The following is a 6,442-nucleotide window of genomic DNA, read 5'->3' as shown; positions in this document are numbered from 1 at the left end:
AGCTGGTTTCATGTATCAAGATAAAGATGCACACTTTAGGACAGAGGAGGGGAACCTTTTTGGCCTAATGGGCCAGATTTTTATCTTCTCTCAACCCTGCAGACCACCTTTGGCAGGTGGGCAAGTCCACTGACCTGTCAATAACCTGTCATAATAGCAGGTAATTGACAAGTGGCTTGTCTCCTCCATTTGTCAGAAGTGGTCTGTGGGGGAAGGTAATGACTTCAAAGCACCATATAAGGCTTGCAAAGAGTCCTGTGCGGTGCTTTGCAGCCACTGATCAGCAGGCTTGAACTCCCTGCCCATCAGCTACCAGTGCCACACCTGATGTTGCACATGAAGGCAGATGGCTGTGGTTTGGAGAAAACCTTTGCAGGCGAAATAGAAAAGCCTGGTGGGCCAAATTTGGTCTGCAGACTGGAGGTTTCCCACCCCTGCTCTTAGGACATTGTAGATAAGAAAGAATGCCGGCAGCTGGATTCCATTAATCAGGTTTTAATTGTTATTCACTCCCACAAAGGTTCTGAAGAGCCAATGGAATTTGTAAGCAGTTGAATTTCGTGAACCAGGGAGTACCTTGTGACTTTCCCCAATACTACATTATCTATTTGTGCCACACAATGCTTTATTTTAAAATCACACATTTGGAGTAGTGGTGATGTGTTTGAATCGCTTAATTAACTGTCTCTCTTCAATTAACTTTCCTTCCCACAACATGCAGCCAGACGTGCACAAAAAACATTTCCAACGCATTCCTCTATATGATATGACCTGCAAAGCAATGTTATTGTGAAGAGAACAAATGGCTGATTGAACAAATAATGATTGGTGTTTTGCAGGTGAAACGTAGTGCACACTAAAATGGCCTAACTTGCACTTTCCGATGCAATACACATACCAAAACAGCCATCCTTTGAAATTTGCACTTCTTTGAATTTACTGTGCAGTTCTCCAGCCAAGTCCTAGGGTAAAGTATGCATAACAACACATACATTAGTGAAAATAACATTAAAGGTATGCTATATTAGGGGAAATTGCTTTGCAAAAATGTATATTAGGTAAAACTGCATACAAGGTGGTGTTAGGAGAAATTTGCACTAAAATGCTGATGAATTTTCATGACTTTTTCTAAAGACTGAAAACTGATTTGGAAATGTGGAGAAGTGAATTTAAGATTGGAAAAATGAGAAACAGAGAAACCAAAATTGACAGATTTGCCAATCCCTATGTCTGAACATGAGATCATTTCTCAGTCAATGTGCACAGAATCAGGACTGACCCACTTTGCACCATCCAATAGGTTACAAATAAGTCCTATTAAAAGCAATGGTAAATGAGATCCATTGTGTGTGGATAGGATTGTAATCTTGGCCATGACTTGAGTTCCACTAATTTCAAAGAAACTTTGCAACAATAATTTTAGCTGGATCATGTCCACAGAGTAAGAAAGCATGCAAGTCTCATAACCACCAAATATCCTTCCAGTGGGGTACTTTTGCTCTTCTAAGTTGGAATGTGTTGAATAAAATCTCTCATTTAACCAGACATAATGTATTTTGTAGTTTTATTACAAAGCTTTTATTTAAAAAACAAAAACAAAAAATGCTCAGCACATTATTAAATCAAATTGGAATGACAAAATATGTATCAGTTGATGGGCATTTTTGGCAAAGGCTGTGCCTTAACTATTTTTTAAAAATGGGTACATCAATGCTCATTTCAACAACTGGCATAAAATCCCACTAAACAGGCTAACAAAAACAGATACAAATACAGAACAAGTGAAGTAATAATAATTCAAGTGCTGGGCTTTTTTTTTACAAGGAAATTCAGGATAGGTAAGGAGGAGAGCTCACTGTATTCAGATCTGATGAAATTTCTTGCCTTTACACATAGAGCAAATGAAATGGATCAACGTGGCCAGTGGCCAGCTGATAGTTATGTTTAGCATTTTAGAACTCCATAGCACACATATACAATGAGGGATGTTACAAATTGTTAACAAAACAAAACAAAATCCACAGTCCTCCAAATAGTTTGGTTACCTCCTGCAAGGAAAAAGAATCCTTTTCTTTAAAAAAAGGAAATGGGGTGGGAGTTTGGATACTTCTTTAAAAACTCAAAGACAAATAAAATGTACACCAAGGAAATAACTAAAATATAAAAGCATTCAAGTTTTCTTTTTAAAAAGCTAAAAATCCAAGACTGATCCTTTTGCAGCATTAAATAAACTGGATTGTGCCTTCCTTGACAAATTAAAATTTGTTCCTTTGGTGTGAAGGGCCAGGAGGGGAGCTGCTGCTGGCTTTACATCATTTGCTGTCTGAAGCAAAACAAACACAGCCGAACTATTTTGTTGCTGACTCAGTACTGACAACATATGAGATACAAATGTAGGAGTGTTAGGCGGAGCAAAGACAAACAAAATAAAAAGCTCTGCTGACTGGGGAAGTTCTGAACTGCTCTTCTTGCGCTCTTTTACTGTGTCAGATTTGGGACTCCATGATAGCAAAGGGGCCTGCCAGTGATTGTCTTTATGGTTCAGTGTCTTTAGCAGTGACATCAGGGCAATTGTTGACATCCTAGACATACTCCTTGCTGGTTGTTGTCTGTGCAGATGAAGGACATGCCTGGAGATTTTAACAAGCTTCCATTTCAAGAAGTGGCCCTGATGCCGCTGCCTTTGATTTGCACGTTGAGAAAGCATTTCTCTTTCCACCTGCAGGGATCAGTAAGGGGAGATGTTTTAAGTACATTAAAAAAAACCACCCCACTTTATTATGCATTTGTTTAATTATACTACTACCTAATATTTATAGAAGTGCTTTAGAGCGTGGGTGTGGAACCTCAGCCTTAATGTGGCCCCTCCCAGCCTCTATTTGGCCCAGACGACTCTTCCCAGCCTTGCTCTGCATCAACCTTGAATGCGTTCGCCTTGATCGAATGAATCCTAGAACTGATAATGCCTCTTTGCTTTCCTGGATGGAGAAGTGTGTGTAGGGATGGATAAACCTGGGAGGAGGGGGAGGTGGTTAGTGGATAGAATGTAGACTACAAATGTTAAGAGTTACATCAGTTCTTCCATCCACTTTTGCTTCTGGCCGCAGCCACCAATGGCATGCAGCTCCCAGATGGTTGCCCAGAGCGACTGTGGCCCTTGGATTAGAAACGGTTCTCCACTCCTGCTTTAGAGTGTTAATGGAGATTCACATAACGTGATCTTATATACCCACCTTTTAAAGTAGGTGTATTATATTATCACTGTATTGCAGATGTGGCAGCTGATAAGGCTGTGGCTTGCCAAAGGCCACCTAATGCCAACATGATTTGAACCAGGGACTTCCTTATCCACAGTTCACTCTTTCAGCCACACTGTTTTGAGACTAGTCTATACATTTTGTTCCTCCAATGGGTTTTATACTTGGATGTCAATAGACCAATCATCTACTGCATTAAGACATAACTAATGTTTTGTCTTGTTTTGTTTTAATATATTTCAAAGTCCCTTTTAAAGATTTCTTAGTGGTTTTTTGCCTCCCAGAGGCAGTGCAGAATATAAATTTAATAAATTATTATTATATTATTATAAGTAGCAAATGTTCAAAGGATCTGATTAGCTTGTGTTCCCAAAACCTTAATAAAAATGCCCATTATGCTGTACAGAAAGTAATCAAGCACTTAGATTCAGAATATCTATTTCATGCCAGATGATTTTATTTGCAGCAACAGTTTAGTCGTGCACTAGATATCCTCATTGCTGAAACGGTTATTCCATATAAGCCCTATGCCCACCTACAAACTGGAATTGTGGAGTGAAGGAATGGAATTGTGCCCACTAGCTCCCCACCTGACCTCGGCATAAGGTTGGGACAGACCTGTATGCATCTTGCTCCGGATGTGTGATCAGGTTCATGCCGCTCTACTACAAAGAAAAATCTATGCACAGTTGTGCACATACACACAGAGAGTTCCTTTTACAGCTTCCACTGTAAGGGGGCTAACAGATGTGATCTTGCTTCCGCTCCACACATTCCATGAACATAGCTTTAAGGTCAGACTAGAGAGTGTTGAAGAAGCTGAGAGCAATGCCGTCAGGAGTCTAGACCAAGAGGCAAGACTCCTAGCAGGGGCACCCAAGGTGGAATGGTCAAAGCTGAGACACCAGACTAAGCTGCATCCAAACTCAGAGAAAGGCAATGGTAAACCACCTCTGAATACATCTTACCATGAAAACCCTACGAACACAGTATCCAAAATAGGTCACTGATTCATAGGGTTGCCATAAGTCGTAATCAACTTGAAGGCACATAACAACAACAAAGGGCTTTAGAAACAAGCATTCATGTATTTATTTCATACTGTTTTTCCACTGTTCACAGTGGTTTACAAAACAAGAAAGATACAATGGGTGGTATCAAAGCTAGTCCCACTCAGAGTAAACCAACTGAAGCTAGTGGGCGTGACTAACTTAGGTTCATCAATTTCAATGGTCTAACTCTGAGTAGGACTTAGTTGAACACAACTCATTTAAAAAGGTTATTGCTAACAATATCCAGCAATTAAGACTAAACAGACACACAAAAGGACTATACTCAAAAGCTAGCTTAAAATGGTAAGTCCTGCAGACCTTGTGCAAAGAAAGCAACACAATAGATCTGCTACTGGGAAGAGATTCCATAGTTTCAGAGCAGCCACAGTAAAAGCCCTACTTTGAGCTGTTGCTTTACTTGCTGCTTACAGTGTGGTGTAGTGGTTAAGGTGCTGGACTACAAGCTGGGAGGCAATGGTAAACCCTCTCTGAATACCACTTACCATGAAAACCCTATTCATAGGGTCGCTATAAGTCGGAATCAACTTGAAGGCAGTCCATTTCCATTTTGAGAGCCAGTGTGGCGTAGTGGTTAGAGTGTTGGACTACGACCTGGGAGACCAGGGTTCGAATCTCCACATAGCCATGAAGCTCACTGGTTGACCTTGGGCCAGTCACTGCCCCTCAACCTCTGAGGAAGGCAATGGTAAACTCCCTCTGAATACCGCTTACCACGAAAACCCTATTCATAGGGTCGCAGTAAGTCAGAATTGACTTGAAGGCAGTACATTTACATCTTACAGGGTCTCAATAAGCACGCGGGCTCATACATCACTTTGGTTTTTAAAAAACAACACAGCCCCAGGGAACACCTGCTGGCACTCTACACTAGAGCAACATTTGGCCCTTTCTCTTCATTGGCTGAGGAGGAGACATTTTCTAAGGGGTTGATGTAAAAGACCACTAGGACCTGCTATTTAGCAGAGCCAGTACCTGACGGTGATGGAAGAACGTTGAACAACCTCATGGTTTGACAATCCTATCAACATATGCAGCTGCCTTACAGCAGACCGTTGGCCCATCTAGGCCAGTATTGTCTATTTAAATCTTTTGCTCATGTGGTGCTGGCTGGGGCTGATGCGAGTTGTGGTCCAAAACATCTGGAGGGCACCCTGTTGGTGAAGGTTGGTCAACTGTGACTTCATTCTCCAAGGTTTGAGGCAGAAGTGTCTCCCTCGGCTCTGGTACCCAAGATCCTTTTCACTAGAAACGCTGGAAGTTTAATCTGGAGGACCTTATGCACTCAGCCCCTCCATTAGTAGTAAAACACCACATGCTTTCTTCCCTCACCATAGACAGATAGCCCTAAACACTCTGCTAACATATCAAGCCAAGTTCTTGGGCAAGTCAGGCCACATCCACACCAGATATTTATTCCACTTTAAACAGTCATGGCTTTCCCCAAAGAATCCTGAGATACGTAGTTTGTGAAGGGTGCTGAGTTGTTAGGAGACTGTTGTTTCCCTCACACAGCTCCAATTTCCAGTATTCTCTGGGAAGAGGGGCTGACTTAAACCACTCTGGCCATTGGAACTCTGTCAGGAGAATAGGAGTCTCCTAATAACACTAAGTATTATTGATCTAAGTATTTTCCATATTGACTTCCAATAATGGATTGATGCAGGATATTTCTTTCTCAAACCACAAGGTATGATGCAGCCACTCTGGAGGCACCATATGCTTTATTCAGATGTTGATATATGCTCCAGTTTTCAGGCTTCATTTTTAAAAAATGCTGATGTTTTCAAATCTATGTGCTTGGCCAATTAAATTTAACATGGAGCACATCAATCAAAACTAAAGATGGAAACAAGCACAATGCATCTGTTCACATGAATGCCTATATATGTAGTCCCAATCAACACAGAGAATGATACACTGACTTTCTTTCTAAAGTGCTCATCATTGTATTATTTTTATATAGCTCCATCAGTGTACATGACACCTGTTGGATGATCGCGTGTGTAAGCTATTGGGGGGAGAGAGAATGAAGAAAACTGCATCATGAAAATAACTGCTACAGAAAAGCAAAGACTATTTTACAGTGTTTAAGATTACAGCTCGCATTCCCCC

The 6,442-nt window shown here is 41.1% G+C and overlaps 1 protein-coding gene across 2 annotated transcripts in view; it reads right to left on the bottom strand.

Moving 5' to 3' along the window:
- Window positions 1-1,574: 1,574 nt before the first annotated feature.
- Window positions 1,575-6,442, bottom strand: part of LEF1 (lymphoid enhancer binding factor 1) — a 139,142-nt gene continuing 134,274 nt past the window's right edge. For both annotated transcript variants that reach the window (XM_061585432.1, XM_061585433.1), the window contains one exon: window positions 1,575-2,719. The gene's annotated coding sequence lies outside the window, so the exon portion shown is untranslated. The remainder of the gene's footprint in view (window positions 2,720-6,442) is intronic.

This window comes from Rhineura floridana, chromosome 9 (assembly GCF_030035675.1).
Source record: "Rhineura floridana isolate rRhiFlo1 chromosome 9, rRhiFlo1.hap2, whole genome shotgun sequence".
In the NCBI taxonomy this organism is placed as follows: domain Eukaryota; kingdom Metazoa; phylum Chordata; class Lepidosauria; order Squamata; family Rhineuridae; genus Rhineura; species Rhineura floridana.
The sequence above is the reverse complement of the archived record's forward strand: the minus strand, read 5'-3'. Positions and strand labels throughout refer to the sequence as shown.